General features: G+C 36.5%; 1 long non-coding RNA gene across 2 annotated transcripts; it reads right to left on the bottom strand.

The window, feature by feature from the left end:
- Window positions 1-452: 452 nt before the first annotated feature.
- LOC131514489 (uncharacterized) lies at window positions 453-17,119 on the bottom strand. 2 transcript variants are annotated; one of them, XR_009263097.1, is made up of 5 exons: window positions 15,116-17,119; window positions 14,774-14,907; window positions 6,978-7,106; window positions 5,032-5,121; window positions 453-1,027 (listed from the first exon to the last, which is right to left on the bottom strand). It is a non-coding gene; the product is annotated as an uncharacterized LOC131514489 (long non-coding RNA). The 2 variants fall into 2 exon arrangements; XR_009263096.1 differs by having other exon boundaries at window positions 14,774-17,112.
- Between the last annotated feature and the right edge of the window lie 1,257 nt (window positions 17,120-18,376).

Genomic DNA, 18,376 nt, shown 5'->3' with positions numbered 1-18,376 from the left:
GATTAAGAACAGATCAGGCACAGAAGAAAGAATGAGTGAAGTGGATGTTCATAGAAAATATCCAACTGAAGCACAGAGAGAAATAATAACAAAATCCTCAGAACAAAGTAGAGAGACATGTGGGTCCCATTCAAAAATTAATTTATTTTTGGGACAGAGAGAGACAGAGCATGAACGGGGGAGGGGCAGAGAGAGAGGGAGACACAGAATCGGAAACAGGCTCCAGGCTCCGAGCCATCAGCCCAGAGCCTGACGCGGGGCTCGAACTCACGGACCGCGAGATCGTGACCTGGCTGAAGTCGGACGCTTAACCGACTGCGCCACCCAGGCGCCCCAAAAAATTAATAAGCATGTAATTGGAATCCCAGAACAGGGAAGACAGATTGGAAAAGAAGCAATGCTTGAAGAGATAATGACCAAAAACTTTTCAAAACTAATGAAAGACTCATCAGTGAGACTCAGTAATAAATGTTTATTAACAGTGGAATGGATAAATTAATGGTGGTATATTCACATAGTAATAAAAAACAAGATATTGTTATACACAACAATAGAAATGAACTGCACAGACATAATAATGAGTAAAATACACCAAAATTTACATTTATATGAAGGTCAAGAACAGGCAAAGATTATTTTTTATGGTCTAGTAATATTCCATTGTGTATACGCACTACATTTTCTTTCAGCCATAAAAAGGAATGAAATCTTGCCATTTTTAAAGACATGGATGGAACTAAAAAGGATAATGCTAAGGGAAATAATTCAGTCAGAGAATGATAAATACCATATGATTTCACTCATATGTGGAATTTGAGACACAAACAAACAAACAAAATGAACAAAGGACAAAAAGAGGGAGAGACAAATCAAAAAACAGACTCTTAACCATAGAGAATAAAGTGATGCTTACCAGAGGGGAGGTGGGTGGGGGAGATGGGTGAAACAGGTGATGGGGATTAAGGAGTGCACTTGTTATGAGGAGCACTGGTGATATATGGAAGTGCTGAATCACTGTATTGTACACCTGAAACAAATATAACACTGTATGTTAACTATATTGGAATTTAAAAATGTAGGAAAGATTGATCTATGGTGATAGAAGTCCGATTAATGGTTAACTCTGGGGGAATAATAACTAAGAAGACCACAAAATATCTTTCTGAGTGTTGGAAATATTCTATATTTGGATCTGGATGGTGAATACCTTCATGTGTGTGTGTATATGTCCGTATGTATATTTGTATGTGTATACATGTGTATATATATTTGTTGATTTCTTAAGATTTGTGTGCTTCCTAAATTTTGTATTTCAATAAAGACAGAACAGAGTGAAAAACTAAAACATATTGTCTGTGTTGATTTAGGGTTGTGGTGGAAAAAATGCTGAGAGTAATACATATGGAGAAATCATTCTTACTTAACCAGATGGTAAATTGAATAAATGTGATGCTTCAAATAAAACAAAGATATTGGAAATAGATTCATTTCAATATAACTTCTGGAGATGAATTAAACATTGTTTATTGGGCCAAGGACTTCATTTTAAAGATTATGAATAATTTTGTCAATCATAACTTAATTTGTTGTTCCCTAGATAAGCAATAACATAAATCATTGTATAACTAGAATGTAAACAAAAACTCATCTATAACCTTATATACCATTGCTTAAGATTATAAGCAGAAAGTAGGTTGAATTAGGAGGCTGAGAATTAAACACTGTATGTTCTGGCAAAGAGAATGTTAAATGATTTTATGTGTGCTGCTTACAGGATTTGTTTTTATAAAGATAATCTCTGAGAATATTTAGAAGTTTGTAGAGTAATGAACTGGAGCATATTTTAAAACCTGAGTACAAGCCAGAATCAGCAGAAAAGGCTAACGATCACAATCCTCTAACTGGTTTCTTCAGCGAATAGCTTTGGTCAGGAGCAATGTTTTAGAAATTTCTCCTCCTTCTTTTGAGAATTGTTGGCATTTGTGTGTACTGATTGATGCTTGTTAAAGACAGAGAACCACAAATAATCTAAGGAGAATTTAGTTCCATCTTTTTTTTTTTTCTAGAAATACTTATCATTTAAATCCTTCACATAAGTATGGCCAAAGTTTGTGGGGCCCGGTACAAAATGAAAATGCAGGACTTCTCCAAAATTAAAAACTTCAACATAATGGTGGCAGAGCATTAAACCAGGCATGGGGCTCTAGGTAGCTGCACGAGTTGTGTGCACACAGGGCTGGCTCTTCTTATCACGACATTCAAACCATTTGAGCTACCCCTGGCAAACTGCCACCTGGTCATCTACCTTCTCCCCTCATCTTCCAGCCAGGACACTTGGCTTGCAGTTCCTGAGACACTTTGTGCTGGTCATGTATTCATGTCTTCATGCGCATGGTTCGTTTTCTTCCAAGAATGTTCTTTACTACCTAGTCTGTCTGATATTTTCTGTATATTTTTATCTATTTACTCTCCTGAGAGAATTACCCACTCCTTCCTTGAGTCGCCTCTGACCTTATGAAATCTCTATTATACTTGCTATATTTTATTGGCATTTTTGTTTACTTGTTTGCTTTTTAAAATGTGAGTTCATTCTGGTCAGGAATTGTGTTTTATTTATATTGTTGCATTGAACAAAGTAGAGATTTAATAAATATTTATTTGTAAATGGACAAAGGAGTAGAATTCTAAAGATACAAAATGGAGAGAGTTCAGCTACATTTAAAATAAAAAATAAAATTATTTTTTCTTATTGAGATAGTGTATGACATACTTTTTTTTAAAAATGCAAAAAAAAAATAAGAAGAAAAACTGAACTTAATCTTTTTGGTTCCTCTTATTCCCTATTTAATTAATCTTTTAGAATTTGATATGCAAACTGGTAATTTAACACTGATTTAATCTAATATATTTTACTTTCACATTTTTGTCTTTTGGTGCTAGGATCAGTAAGTCTACCTCATGTAAATAAGAAGACAAAAGAGTTATTAGTAGTAATATTTTGGAATAAACTTTTCCCAAAGAGATTATTATATCCTGAATCATAAATGAACCAATGACTGAACCCTACTAGTAACTGGGCTAGTAATAATTGCTTTCCTTAATTTTTTACATACAGAACAGTTTTTTATTGCTATTTCCATACAACATGGCCAAATTCTTTCTTGTATTCTTCACAATAATTTCCACCAACTGCTGGAAAGTTAACAGGTATGAGTTGAAATATAAACTTACAGTTTCTCTAAGGTTTTATGCTGCCGTTTCACTCAATGAGACATTACTTTCCAGCCCCAAGGGTCAAGATCATGAATCATTTTATTTTCCTTTTTTTTTTCCTTCAGAAAAAGTAATTCATCTGAGAGGGCTGACACAGTCTGGGTACTATAAAAAGCTCTGTTTAATAGCAGGCAAGTTGAAGAAGGAGGAGACACCTCTATGAGCAAAGGGTAGACTGAAGAGATTTCTGGCCTTGTCTGTAGTCTGGAAGAAAACAGGGACACAGAAGCAAGTGGAAATAGAATGAGGGATAAACATCATCCAGACAGTGGTAAGCTGCAGTAAGGATAATCACATAGAGAACCTTAATCCTCCCAGCAAGGCTGTTTCAAATCATCTTTATTGGACATCCACAGTTTTTGGAAGACATGGTCTCAGTTCTGTTGGAGCCTAAATTCTAAGAAAACAGATGGATGGAGTGACTATTACATGATAGATTTTCACATTTATTTCATTCTCTATTTCGGGGTGGGGAAAGCATAACTGGTTATGGTTATGGTAGGTGGGAAAATACTTTTGTTTTCAATTTATTCCAGGTAAATTGCATGAGAGAATTGAGGGGGCTTTTGGAGAAAAGAGGCATGGGACAGAATTATGAGAAGCATAGTGGATGGCATGTGAATATATTTTCTTTTTACATTTGTCTTGTGATCGATTCAAAGGCTATTCACATGTGAATCAATATTTGAAAGGGAAATTTAAAGAATAAAGCAGAGGGACATGATATCCATAGAAGGACAACCTGAAAACATACTGGGGCAATTCATTCATTCATTCATTCTCCCATGACATTGCTTAATGTTTGCCAGACAAGCTAGTAGATCCCACTGGCCTCTGTTCCCGATTTCTTAATGGAATGACAAGAAACCAGAGCTATCCTTAACCTCAGTTCTGCAACAACTAGTTTATTGCCATTTCTCAACCAGGTTACATTCCTTTTTTTAGTCAACTTCACTAGGATATACAGGCTGGCAATAGAAAATTAACTTATATGTATAATTAAATATATTTAAAATATATAGCATATTCTATGTATTTATAGTAAATACACATGTAATTACCAGTATATAATTAAATTTATATGTATGTATTGAGGAATACAAAGAAAAGTAAAATATCATTATTTTCATGAAATTTCTGTCATATCATAAGTATCTGGATGATTCATTTCTCCAGGACTTATGAAAAATTTATTTAAAAATGCAAAATATTTTCCATTACATCTGGAAGTAACATAGCCATTATTGATGCAGCGATAGTAATAATGATAATAGCTAACATATATTATGTACTTACTATGTACCAGGTATGTCAAATACTTTAAGTATATTAATAGTCTCAAACTCACAATTTTGTGAGAGACATACTGTTATTGTTCCTATTTTCTAGATGCGAAAACAGAGGTTCAGGGTGTTTAAATCACTTGCCAGTGTCACAAAGATAGAAAGGAGCTGGGATTTAAGTATCATCTGTCTGTCTGCAGAAACCAAATCCTTAACTCCCACACTTCCCTGAATGCTCAGTGTTAGTGATTTAGCAAAATATTTAATAGATGTGTAATTCTTCCAGAGTGTGAGGCTACTTCATGTCAGTTCATCACTAGTCTTCATGGAAGAGAGATTTATCTTGTGCATTACCACACAGAAAAGTGGAAAAACACAAAATTTTACACTCTTCTTGATCTTTCAACTCAAGTCATTTAGGAATTTTACCATTTCCTTCTCTGGCCTGTGGGCCATTGTTATTTTTCATACTTACAATTCAAATTCCCACAGGAACCGTATTAGGAGGTTTTTCTTTTTCCCTGGTAGATAGCCAGACAGCTGACAGGAAATGCTAGGAGGAAACCTAAGAATTTGAAGAAGTTATTTCCAAAGTCACCTAGCATTCCTTTCATTTAATTCACTTTTTTCCCCCCTCTGTACAGCTATTTTCCTTCTCTCCTTGCCCTCACCCTTTTCCCCCTCAATTTAAGACATACAATGGGAATTCCTCCTTCTACTTCTTTAGTCTCCCTCAGACCCATCCCCTTAGTTTATTCTAAATGTCTTATTTGTATATTATTCTGAAGGAAACAAAAATGAGCTCTCTGTGGTATAAATATCATGGCAATATTTCTCCTCTTTCAAATTTCGGACATGAGTGAATGAACTATGGGATATAGGTACATATTAGTAGTCCAAGATGTGCTGAGGTCAAGGGAATGCAAGGTGGTCATTACCTGGGAATCCAGAGGCTCAAGCTTTTCTGATAGGCACCGATGACCACAGGGCAGGCAGGGCTGGCCCACTGGGCCAGTTGTTACTGCAAACAATGCCCCTTACTCACTGTGCTAAAATAATTAGCTCTACTTTATTTCTCCTTTCAGCTGTGAGTTCCCTTAAATATTTTCCCTTGCACAGCAGTGCCGTTCACCTCTGTACCCCAACCCATCTCTCCAGCTGCTACTTCCTCGGTGAGTTGGCACTCTGTCCTGAAGGAAGGAAAGTGCTACAGAATGCACTTGATCTGGTGTGTCAATAACACATCTCTTGTAAGTAAAGGTCAATGAAGAACAGTTACAGCAAGTTGGTGATTTGCTCAGACAAGGCTGCACAAATGTGAGCTCCATGCTTGGACAGAAGCCACACGGGCAGCATGAGTGGCCCTCTAAATTCAGATTTAAAAAACTGGACTCAGATGTCAAGCCTTTTGGAGACATAAAACCATGCTCTGGGGGATTGCTATATTCATAAATATTACTTTTAATGTTGTCAAAGCATCATATGTTGTTACTTTGCCAAATTAATGGAGTTTATTCCCAGAATGATATAAAAGGAGCAATATTTTCTGCCACTCCTGCTTGAGGCTACTTTAGTAGTTTATTCATAAAGTTTACAGACACAGCCATAGATTATGTGAGTGTTGGTAGAACTGTAAATCAACTGTGTGTGTACATGTGTGTGCGTGCACACATGTGATGCATCCTTCAGAAGCCAGAATAGGATAGATTTTCAGTGCCTTGGACACAGGCCACAGATTCTGTCTGAGTGCACTCATTTCAAAGTGGTGTGCAAGGAGTCACTGCTGTGGAATGATCTCATTTATGATGTGGATGGGAAATGGAAATTCCAGTTCTGTTTTTACTTCAGAAGATTTTTGTCTTTTTGGTTTCCATTTAAATACTAAAACATTTAAATGCAAAACACAAGTAGATTTTTTTCCCAACATACCTTATTTCATACTTCCCATTTTACTACTTAATTACTTTTACTCAGTAATAACGTATTACTGGATAAAAGGGCTGCTTAAAGAACTTGGATCAGATTTTATTACCTGATGATCTTTTTATCTGATCAGTTTGAAATTTGATGGTCAGTATAAAATTTTGCTGATTTATTTCTAATTTAAAAAACCACTTTTAAGTGGTGGACATGGATTCTTGTCAATAAGATCTTATATTAATGTTATTTTTTCCTGGAGGATTCTGAATGTGCTTAAAGAGCTATATTTAGGAAGGGCCTCATGCAACATCTGGGTAGTTGTGTAGCAGCTGGGTAACAGCACATAAGGAGCTTGACTCAAAGCTCAGAACGCTAATTAAGAAAGAGCCTAGTGTTTAGCTCCAAAGCCAAGAGGAAAGCAATGTGGGAGGTAATTATCCAATTTGGGATATTGCTTGGGTAAAAGAGTTACTGTGTTAATAAAAATATAATGAGACCTACTTGCCTGGGGCTGCTGTGTATTTTTGCATATCTCCCCCTGGATATATCTCCAGGTGCAGTGTGGCCCAGTGAGATGTGTTTTACTCTTTGCACTTAATGAGAAGATGGGCGTCTACTTCCTGAAAAACACTGAACATGGACATGACAGTGGGAAAGTAAATGACATAAGGATGGCAAGATAGTTCTCCCATTATTCTTGGTATTGGTGAGGCTACTCTGATGTATTCAGTCTTAAGCATTCTATTCTAATTTTAAGAGAGATGAGTGATAAGGAGAATAAAAGAATGAAAACTAAAGATTATAAAATGGGATAGGAAGGAGGGTTAGAGATCACAGTCACTGGTGTGGGGAAGAGGCGTCTACAAATACAACATTTAACTTACAGTGAAAGTATGTTATGAGTCCAGTGAGAATCACCTCTTAGGATTGGACAGTTGGAAATTAGCTTGGAAAAAAATATAGCCCTTTTGCTTTTCTGTAAACTGGAACAAATACAGAGTTTTTTTTTTTTTTTTAAGGTAAAAGGCATTTTTATCACAGGAATAATGGACAAAGAAGTTGTTTTGGGTCCATCTCAAAGGTTCTCTTCTCTCCTAGGGTGATTCGAAGACCAGTGAGAGGGCTTCTGCCCTCTGGTCTGTTCTGGTTTTCAGTATTTATAACATTAGATTCTTTTGAGTTTCTTCTCATTTACAGCTTATTTTCTCCAGTACTCCAATAGTCCTTTGATCCCCCAACTCCCTGGCCTTCTACCCATGGGTATCAGCACTCTTCACTGTCCTTCATCCCGTTGCTGGCCTCTCTCCCTTCCTTACCAGCCTAAGTTCCAAAGCCAACCATCAGGTCACTCCCTGAGCACATACTGGGCTACCTTTTGCCTCTCTCATGTTGTAGAAATCTCTTAGCAAACTCAAAGGCCTGGTTAAATCCAAGAGTTGGTTGCTCTGTGCCTGCCTCGGTACAGCTCAACTCAGCTGGAGAAAATGCTTGACTGCTGACTGGTATCACCTTAAACTTATCACCACAAACATCAAATGGGCCTTCAATATGCTGCTGGACAATGATTCTAACATCCCAGCTCTTTACTCTCCCACTCTCCTGGACATTGATTTCATATATTCTCCTCTCTGCTCCAACTTCCAACACCTTTTCTCTCATCTTGACTCTCAGCTGGTGCCTCACTTCCTGCTTCATGGATCATATTGAGGCAAACAGAAGAGAACAGCCCCAGATTACTATCACCCTACCTCACTAGCAACCACATCCTCTTCCTCTGGTCCACACTGTAGAAGAACTTGCTGTGCCAATCCTCTCACTCTTGCACACTAGATCCCATCCCATCGGACATTGCTCCAGCAAGTTTCCTCCCTTTGTCTTTTGTCTTTTTTGTTCTTTCAGTGGCACCATCAGCATATATACATGATACTTTTTCTTTCAATTTAAAAAATTTTTCATTTTTCCCTCTTCCCCTTGCCAGCTGCCATCTTGTTTCTTTGCTTCTCTTTGTGTTAGAACTCCTCTAATGATTTTTTCCATGCTCATTGTCTCCATTCGCTCTTAAGCCCACTTTAGCCAGGTTTATGCCCCTAATATGTCACCAGGATGGCTCTTGTCAAAGTTACAGGGATCTCCAAGTTGCTAAAGCCACTGAGTAATATTCAGTCCTCATCTTGTGTCCCAACCGTATGTTTGACAGAGCTTTATCACCCCTTCTTCTTTGACCTACTTTAACTTCCAGCATATCACATTTTAAAAATTTCTTCCAATCTTATCAATTACTCCTTCTTGGTCTCCTTTCTTGTCCTTTGCTCCTTTTCCTTCTAATGCTAGAGTACTCTGGGTTCTGTTCTTAGTCCTCTTCCCCTTTTTATATTATTATATCTCTTGTTGCTTTCACCCAGTTCCATGGTTTTAAATATCATCTGCATGCTGATGTCCCTAATTAATATTTCCAGCCCATATTATCTTCTGAAATTCAGATTAAAAAAAATTTTTTAATATTTACTTATTTTTGAGAGATAGAGACATGAGTGGGGTAGGGCAGAGAGGGAGAGACAGAATCCGAAGCAGGCTCCAGGTTCTGAGCTGTCAGCACAGAGCCCGATGCAGGGCTCGAACCCACGAATCGTGACATCATGACCTGAGCTGAAGTTGGATGCTCAACCCACTGAGCCACCCAGGCAGCCATGAACTTTCGATTTTTATATACAACTGGTTGCCTGACATCTCTAGTTAGATATTTAATAAAAACGTCAAATTCCACATGCTCAAATTGATTTCCCTTGATCCTTCCCCCCAAATCTGTCCTACCTTCAACATTTTCCATATTAGTCAATGACAATTCCATTTCTCCATTTGCTTACATCCAAAACCTTGGAATCATCCTTGGATCTTCCCTTTCTTTCATATTCTAGGTCCAACACATCAAGACATTCTGTTCTCTCTACCTTGAAAATATAACCAGAATCCAACCACTCTTTGTTCCCAAGACTGTGGCAATATTTGCTTATGCTTTTTCCTCTTGCTTGTATCAGACTCCCAACTGGTCTCCTGGCTTCTACTCTGGTCCCTAATACTTTTTATTTTCAACCTAGCAGTCCATCATCTTTAAAAAAGGTAATTTAGATCATGTTGCTTCTCTGCTCTAACCTTGTAATGGCTCCCATATTCCCTAATTAAAAAATAAAATCTTTACACTGTCTTAAGAAGACTATATTAGTATTCTAGTGCTGTACCACAAACTTGGTGAGTTAAAACAACAGAAGTTTATTCTTTCACAGTTCTGGGAGCCAGAAGTATGAAATCAAGGTATTAGCATGCTGTCTATGAAGGCTCTAAGGAAGAATCTTCCTTGTCTTTTCTAGCTTCTGGTAGCTCTAAGTGTTCCCTGGCTGTACTGCTCCAATCTGTGCCTCCATCTTCAAATAGACTTTCCTCCTTTCTCTAATAAGAACACTTGTTATCATATTTAAGTCCACTCAGATAAACCATGGTGATCTCATAATGAGATTATTAATTTATTTGCATTGGCAAAGAGTTTTTTTCAAATAAGATCACATTTACAGGATCCAGGTGTTAAGATATGGGCATATATTTTTGGGAGCTACCATTTAACCCACTATAGAGTCCCACCTACTATGGACCTCTCTTATCTTGGACCTCTCTATCACTCTCCCCCATGATCACCTTGTTGAAAACCATACTGGACTCCTTGGTTTTTTCAAACATGCCAAGCACTTATGGATTAGAGTCTTTTCATTGGCCACTCTCACTGCCTAGGACACTCTACCTCCAGATATCAACATGGCTCACTCCCTCATGTTACCATCTCATGAAGTTTCCCCTACTCTATTTAAAATTGTAATGTTCATCTTCCTTTTCACGCTGCTCTTATTTTCCATTTTTTTTCCTTCCATTCTGGTTGAATGGGACATTCTTCTGCTTCATGTGGTGTTGGCTGGGGTACTAGGATGGCTTGAAGGTCTAAATGGCTTCAGACATATGGCTGGGAGTAATTTCTGGCTGCCAGATGGGAGTTTAGTTGGAACTGTTGGCAAGAGGCTTTATTCTCTTCCATGTGGCCTCTCTATTTAGCTTCTTGGGCTTCCTTACTGGTTGGTGGCTGAGTTCCAAGAAGGAGAATTGTAAGAGAAAGAAAGTAGAAGCTCTCAGTCTTCTTCAGGTCTGGGCTCAGAAGTATAAGAATATTACTTCTACTGTAATCTTTTAGTCAAAGTTTCAAGGGTAGTCTAGATTAAAGAGGAGGGAGAATAAATTCCACCTCTCACTTGAGGAGACGGTGGAATATTTGTACAGGGAGAGAAGAAAGTTATGGTAACCATCTTTGGAGACTGTCTACCAAGAGGATCTTCCAGGATTCTTGATATCATATCATGGTATGGTTGCCCATCAAAATGGATAGCTTTATCTTTGAGTTGATTCTTTTTTCATCCTGCCACTGTGTTATTGAGGAGTGTTACTGATCTTAAAAAATATATGTAAGAAATATTTTGAGATTTTTTTTTTTTTTAATTTTTTTTCAACTATTTTGAGATTTTAAAACGAGAAACACACAGATAAATCAGTTCACTAGCAATCTTCAATGTTTTTGCATTAAGCTTATGCAAACTGCTGTATCTAGAGTGGGGGAAGGAAAATCCATTGTTAGATCTAAATGGTTTGAATTTTATATAGTTTCATACTCAGAGAAATTACTGTTTTACATTATTATTGTTAGGTAATAGAGATCCAATCTATAATCATATAGAAGAGGAAATCATTAGTGTATATAATATTGTAAAGGTCCCAAACCTTCCAATGATGGTTGATGATTTTAGAAAATCCCAATATATTTGAGTAAGACTTCCTGCTCTTAGCTGATAAAATCAGTGATTAAATAAGAGCATATCTAATGGAGTCTAAAGTTTACTAATTTCTGAAGAGGTTTTTCCACCTCCATTATACTACATTTCCTAAGGTTAAAAATATGGAGATAAGTCTCTTTTGCTTATATCCACTTTCTGACTGCCTTAGCTTGGACTGCCATACATAAACTACCATATACTGGGTAGCTTAAACAACAGAAACTTATTTATCACAGTTCTGGAGTCTGTACGTCTGATATTAGGGTACCAACATGATTAGATTCTGATGAGAACCCTCTTTCTGGCTTATAGATGCCTGCCTTCTCATTGTGTTCTCACAAGGCAGAGAGAAAGAGAAGGAAAGCTTTCTGGTATCTCTTTTCATAAGTGCACTAATCACATCATGAGCCTTCATGACCTCATTCAAACATACTCTCAAAGGCTCCATCTCCAATACCATCACAATGTGTGTTAGGGTTTCAGCTTATGAATCTGGGGGGACATAATTCAGTCCATAGCACTGACTCATTCCTTTCATTTCTCCATGTAGAGTCTATTGGTAACATGAGAATAGAACAAATGAGAAGCAAAGAACACCTTCCAATTTAAGTTCTATAAAATCAGGGGCGCCTGGGTGGCGCAGTCGGTTAAGCGTCCGACTTCAGCCAGGTCACGATCTCGCGGTCCGTGAGTTCGAGCCCCGCGTCAGGCTCTGGGCCGATGGCTCAGAGCCTGGAGCCTGTTTCAGATTCTGTGTCTCCCTCTCTCTGCCCCTCCCCCGTTCATGCTCTGTCTCTCTCTGTCCCAAAAATAAATAAAAAACGTTGAAAAAAAAATTAAAAAAAAATAAGTTCTATAAAATCAATTTGTCAGCAAATTTTATTTATTTGAAATTCTTTGGTAATCTTATTCTTTTCAAAAGAGAAAAATATTCAGCCAGGAATATAAGATTGGCATAGAAAGCAGAATAAGGCACCCCCCCAAAGATATTCATGTCTTAAATGCCTGGAATTGGTATGTTTTCTTATAATCACACAAGGCATTTTACAGATGTGATTAAAGTTACAGACTTTGAGATGGAGAAATTATCATAGGTTATTCAGGTGGACTCAATCTAATCATATGAGTTCTTAAAAGTGGAAGAGGCTGGAAAAAGAGTGGGTCAGAGAGATGCAATATTAAAAGAACTCAACCTGCCATTTCTGCCTTTGAAGATGCAAGAAGGGGGTCTCTAGAAGCCAGGAATGCCCCTTAGCTGATACCCAGCTAAGAAACAAGAACCTCAGCCTACAGCCTATAAGTACAACTGAATTCTGTCATCAACTCAAATTATTAGGAAACATTCTCTCCTAAATGAGCAGGAAACATTCTCCCCTAGAGATTCTAAAAATGTATATAGCTTGCCAATACCTCCATTTTAGTCCAGTGAGACCTGTACTGGACTTCTGACCTACAGAAATTTAGGATTTGTGTTGTTTTTGTTTGTTTGTTTGTTTTTTTAAGTTTTTACTTGTTTAAGCAATCTCTACACTCAACGTGGGGCTTGAACTTAAACCCCAAGATCAAGAGTCACATACTCTTCCAACTAAGCCAGCCAGGAGCCCCAGGGTTTGTATGGTTTGAAGCCACTAAATTTGTGGTAATTTATTATGTTGTAATTTGTTATTGTAATTAGAAAACTAATATTTGGTTATGAATTGAAGTCCTCAGTCTCCAAATTCTAAATGTCAAAGATGGAAGAATTCTTTACTTTTAATCAAATGGATGACCTCTGTTTTAGCAACTATTTTAGAACCATCAGAGACATTTTAAGAATCACTGTAGCACTCTGTTTTTTGAAAGCAGTTATATTGTGTTGGTAAACTATGGCTTTTGCCATATTTCTATGTGAATCAGGAGAAACTTTGAGGGACAAAATGACTGGATTGGTATAGTAAATAGGTGATGTACAACAACAGGTATAGGAGTTGGTGGGAGTATCTGGCAGATTCAGAAGTTGAACAGAGGCTCAATTCCATAGTTCTGCTATAATATTCCTTATTAAGGAAAGTGGCACCTTGGTTTTAGAACCATGACAAAAAGAGGCTCATAACCTTGTTTTTAATTTCCATCATGCCATATGCTTGCCTGCAGAGCTGAGAGACATCTGAAATGCTGTGCTTTTTTTGGTCAGTGGAAGAAAGAACCTTGAAGTCTCACATTCCTATAAAATGGATTGTCATGAGTGTGCTGTAGAGGCAATGCTGTTTAGGCATCCTGCCTGTCCATTTAGTAATCAGCCTTGACAATGACTAGATTAGTAGTCTCAGTGGTAACATTGAAACATAATAAATTTCTTTATTTAAAATTAAAGTATTAAAATTTATGAATATTATTATCCAAGATACTGAAGAATGGATAAGAAAAGACAAAAGCTTATAGGAATTTCAAGTAATTTTACCAAAGGAACCATCTATTTATTCTACTAGCCACTTATACATAAAGTATACTTCTCTCATGGTAGCCTTATTTGTTTGTTAACATTTTTCAGCTGATAAGGCTGACATGAATCTATAACTAAAAGGCCAAGGATACAAATAAAGCATGATAATTATTAAAATACATTGAAATATATTTAAAAATAATCCCTCATAATAATAATAAATAATGATGATGTGTTTTTTTTCTAAAGTACTATTTTTAAAAAGGAAGGGATACTGTGGCACCTGGGTGGCTCAGTCGGTTAAGTGTCTGACTCCTGATCTTGGCTCAGGTCATGATCTCACAGTTCATGAATTCAAGCCCTGCATTGGGCTCCGTGCTGATAGCATGAAGCCTGCTTGGGATTCTCTCTCTCCTTCTCTCTGCTCCTCCCCCACTGTGCTCTCTTTCTTTCACAATAAATAAATAAAATTTTTTGTAAAAGGAGAAGATTCTTATTATGCTAGGAACTTTAATGGCTGCTGAGTCTTAATCTCCTGAGTAAGGACAGATGTGTGAATTTGGAGATCCTCCTTGGGAAGAGATGCTTTCAGTGGCTCATAAGTCAATCCATACCCACAAATCCCACAAGTAAAGCCACACCTTCTTATATATTTACTTCATCTCCTTTTCCTCTCTTCTGTCTTGTGTGACTAAGGAGATGTACAATCTTGAAAAACTAATAGGTTGCCACCTGAGGTTTCCTGCTTTATGACATACACCCCTTATTTATTTAGTTTTTTTTTTCTCACACATTCTGTTTTCTGTTAGTCCACCTAAGTAGGAGGTAGTGTGCTTTTGAATTTTCATTTTTCTTAGTCTATGTCTATGCAAGATATTTGGTTGTAAATTTAATCTTCATGGTAGGCACTAAGCAGACTTAAAGTTCAGGTTGTTGCATTTTTTCAGTTTTATACTACATAGAAAAGTCACAAAATGTCATTGAGGACTCACCTCTATCATCTAACTTACCTCTCTGACTTTCAGGACGAGGCACCAGGTACCAAGCAAAAGTGGTCCAGGTATTGTGGTGTTGTTTTAATTACTTGGGAGCAAAGATAAGCAACCAGAAGTGGACTCATTTTAAACACACTGAGTAGTTTCAGCTCTTCATTGTGGATTAAAAACAAAGAGAAATTGACACCAATTATAAAAACATTGAAAAAAGAAAAATTCCAATTTATCTCTTATGCAATTCTGGGCTAAGGAACACTTTAGCTTTTGGTAAATGGAGGAATGATGAAACTAGAATTATCAGGGGGATCGTTTCACTTCAGGCAGATTACTAGGAGTACAGACAAATTAAAATAAGACTATCTGCTGAGCTGTAGTATATTGCATTAATCCTCCATCAAGTTTGAATCCAGGTGATAAGTTCTTATTTTGGGGGATCTTGGACACATGGTGCTTCTCTGAGCTTTGTTTTCTGTATCCATAAAATGGAAATAATAATAATAATGGCTTTACTTAACAAACACAGCTTGGGGGAGAGATGCTATGTGTGAAAGTAGAAAGTATTTTACTGAACATAAAGCATTAGGTACACCAAAACATTATTATCATCATCAGTGCAAAAACTTCTCAGTGTATCTTATTTATTTAGCTTAGTGAAAGGAATTACTGTATCTTTTCAAGAAAAATGCATACTGTTTGTACATGTTTGGTACTTGTTGCCTTTTTGTGGTAGAATAAAATGTTTCAAAGAATATATTTCCTTGGTTACAGAGGTCAATTTAAGACAATTTCATCTATAAACATGTACTGCATTCTTTGTGGATAGACAATGTTTTCATGAAAATGCAAGTTAGTCATATCCAGTTTGCTTGTCATTTATTACCATTTTGAAGAGTACTATAAAACAGAAGAGTGCTCTAGTTATAAGTATGTAACTCACTTGTATCTCCTACAAAATGATCACCTCTTATAAGTGGCACTGAGACAAAAAATATCAGGATATTACCAGCACTCAGCAGCCCTCTTATGTGCCTGGGGCCTCATTCCCAAGAGTAACTACTTCTAACAGTTTATAGTAATTTTGACAATTTTTATACTTTATATAACTGGAAAATATTGTATATACTCTTTTGTCTCTAGCTTCTTTTGACATGATCATGAGAGTCATCCACACTGTTTGTTATACACGGTTACAGTGTGATTATTCTCAGGGCTGTGTCAGATTTTGTTTTGCGAATAAACCAGTTTGTTTATTCATAGTATCAATGGGCATTTAGGTAGTTTCCAGATTGGGGCTATTATCAATAGGGTTTCTAGGAATATTCTCTAGTTAGTACTGTCTTTGGTGAACATATGCACACATTTCTGGTGACTGTGAGGTAGTTTGTGTTCAAGTTTCCCAGCAGTTAACTTTCCCACCAAGAGGATATGTTAACTCCTGCACTCTACTCTTTCACCAAAATTTGCTATTTCCCTTCTCAATTATTTTAGTCATTCTTGTTTATGTCTAGTCACATCTATCTCAGAGTAGTTTTGTTTATATTTCCCTAATGATAAATGAGATTGAGCACTTTTGCACTTACTAGCTGACCATTTGGATATTCTGTTTTTGCATATCTTTTCAGGCTTTTCATCATTCTTCTATTAGGTTGTGGGGGGTTTTTTTGTAATGATTTGTAGAAATTATTCATGACTGGCTAGTATCTTCTTCAACTTGCAGTTTTCCTCTTCACTCTCCTATCATTCCTTTTGATGAACAGAAATTTCTTTTTTCTTTTCTTTTCTTTTTTTCGGTGGGGGATACATTGTGTAAAAGGATTCCCCTATGAAGTTATTTAACACATGTATCACTTCACACATTCCATCCCCTTTTTGGTAAAAACATTAAGGTTCTACTCTTTTAGCAAATTTCAATGATACAATATGGTGTTATGAACTATAATCGGCCTGTCATACATTTTGATATTCAGACCTGATTTATCTTATAACTGTGAGTTCATGCTTTTTACCAACCTCTCTGTTATTCTAATATATTCCAATTTATGATTTTTATAGTTATTTTTTCTGATTAATAACTATTTGACTAGTTTGTAATAATGAAGATATTTTCCTATCCACAGTGTTATTTAATAATTGGAAATCAGTACCAACAATAAAGCTATACAGAGGAAAAAAAACATATTCAGCTTGATTAATCAAATCCAATTAAGCAAATGACTGACTAAGCAATGAACATGTAGAGATGAATCTTTTAGCTTCATAATCAGTCACTTTAAATCATGTCAATTTTTTAGGGTAAACAATAGTCCTGTTTTTCCTTTCTTGTATATCTAATTTCAGAAATTTATCAGATTACCTGCAATGACATGCTTCATCCTTTCCTTCATGCCACCAAAGGAAAAAAAAAATGTAACTCTTTAAATGATTGTAGAGGAAACATCTTGCAAACAGGATAGTGTCAATGATTTCAAGATAGGAATTAAGAGATAAAGAGGAAATGTAAACTGTGGTTTGTAACCTAAAAATCTTCAGGTGTACAAATATTGGCAAAAGTCAATATAAAATACTCCTCTGTTTTCGTCTGTTGACATTACTGGTAAATATTGAAGTCCAAACTGCTGCCTTTTGGTGTATCAGGGTTCTTTCTTTGCATGTCAAATATTCTTGGACACCAGACTGAAACAACTCTCCTCATTATTCTCCCTTGGCCCAATAAAGCTAGTGTTTTGACATATGAATAGACTTAACAGATTTGGTCAATTCTATTTTTTGCTTCTGATGTTAGGCAAGCAAAGCAAGCAACTGTAATACCTACAGTTGATTTGGAACTACTTGCCACAAACCAAAAAAACAAAAAACAAAAAAAACAAAAAAAAAACTTGGGAGTAAGGGTTTCTTTGACTAATGATTTGGGTTTAGATGGGAGAAAAAAAATCCTTTGTGATATTTGTGAGAGCCCTTAGAAGCTGAAATATGCTTTTGGAACTTAGGGATTTTTCAAGGGTAAGCATTTATGCCCAAGACATTGGGCATAAAATGTCTGAGGGACCTACACAGAAAGAATGGAGGAAGATCTTATTAAGATTTTTTTAATGAAATGTTTGAACTACCCTGGTTGAACAGAAATCCTCAGCTACTTGGTTGCTTTCTCTGATCCCATGGGAATAGACCCAGTGGGAACGAAATGCCTCCAGGGATAAATTCAGCTTCTCTAGAACATGATACCTGTCTCTTGGGACAGCCCGCTGTTCCTCTGGATTATTTTGGTTGTGTCATCTCAAGATCCAAACTTGAGTTCCACAATCATATTACAGCTACCTTTCTAGCCACTTCCTAATGTGTGTGTCCTCAAAAGTCTATGAAATTAAAGCAGATCGTTTTTAATTCCTTATTGTTATATGTAGATAATAATGAATAAACATTAGGATTTACATTTTTGTGAAATTCAGATTGTGGAAAGAGTTAAGCAGTGGGTCATGAAGGAGATCAACCAGAATAGAACTTTCATTCGGGTGTTGAGAAACAAAATAGAACAAAGTAATGAACACACATTGGTGTTTAAAAAAATGAGTTCTTGATTATTTTATGGGGAATGAATTCTAAATGAATCCTTGACGACTT

Source organism: Neofelis nebulosa, chromosome 6 (assembly GCF_028018385.1).
Source record: "Neofelis nebulosa isolate mNeoNeb1 chromosome 6, mNeoNeb1.pri, whole genome shotgun sequence".
Taxonomy (NCBI): Eukaryota; Metazoa; Chordata; class Mammalia; order Carnivora; family Felidae; genus Neofelis; species Neofelis nebulosa.
This window is presented reverse-complemented; position numbering and strand designations above follow the sequence as displayed.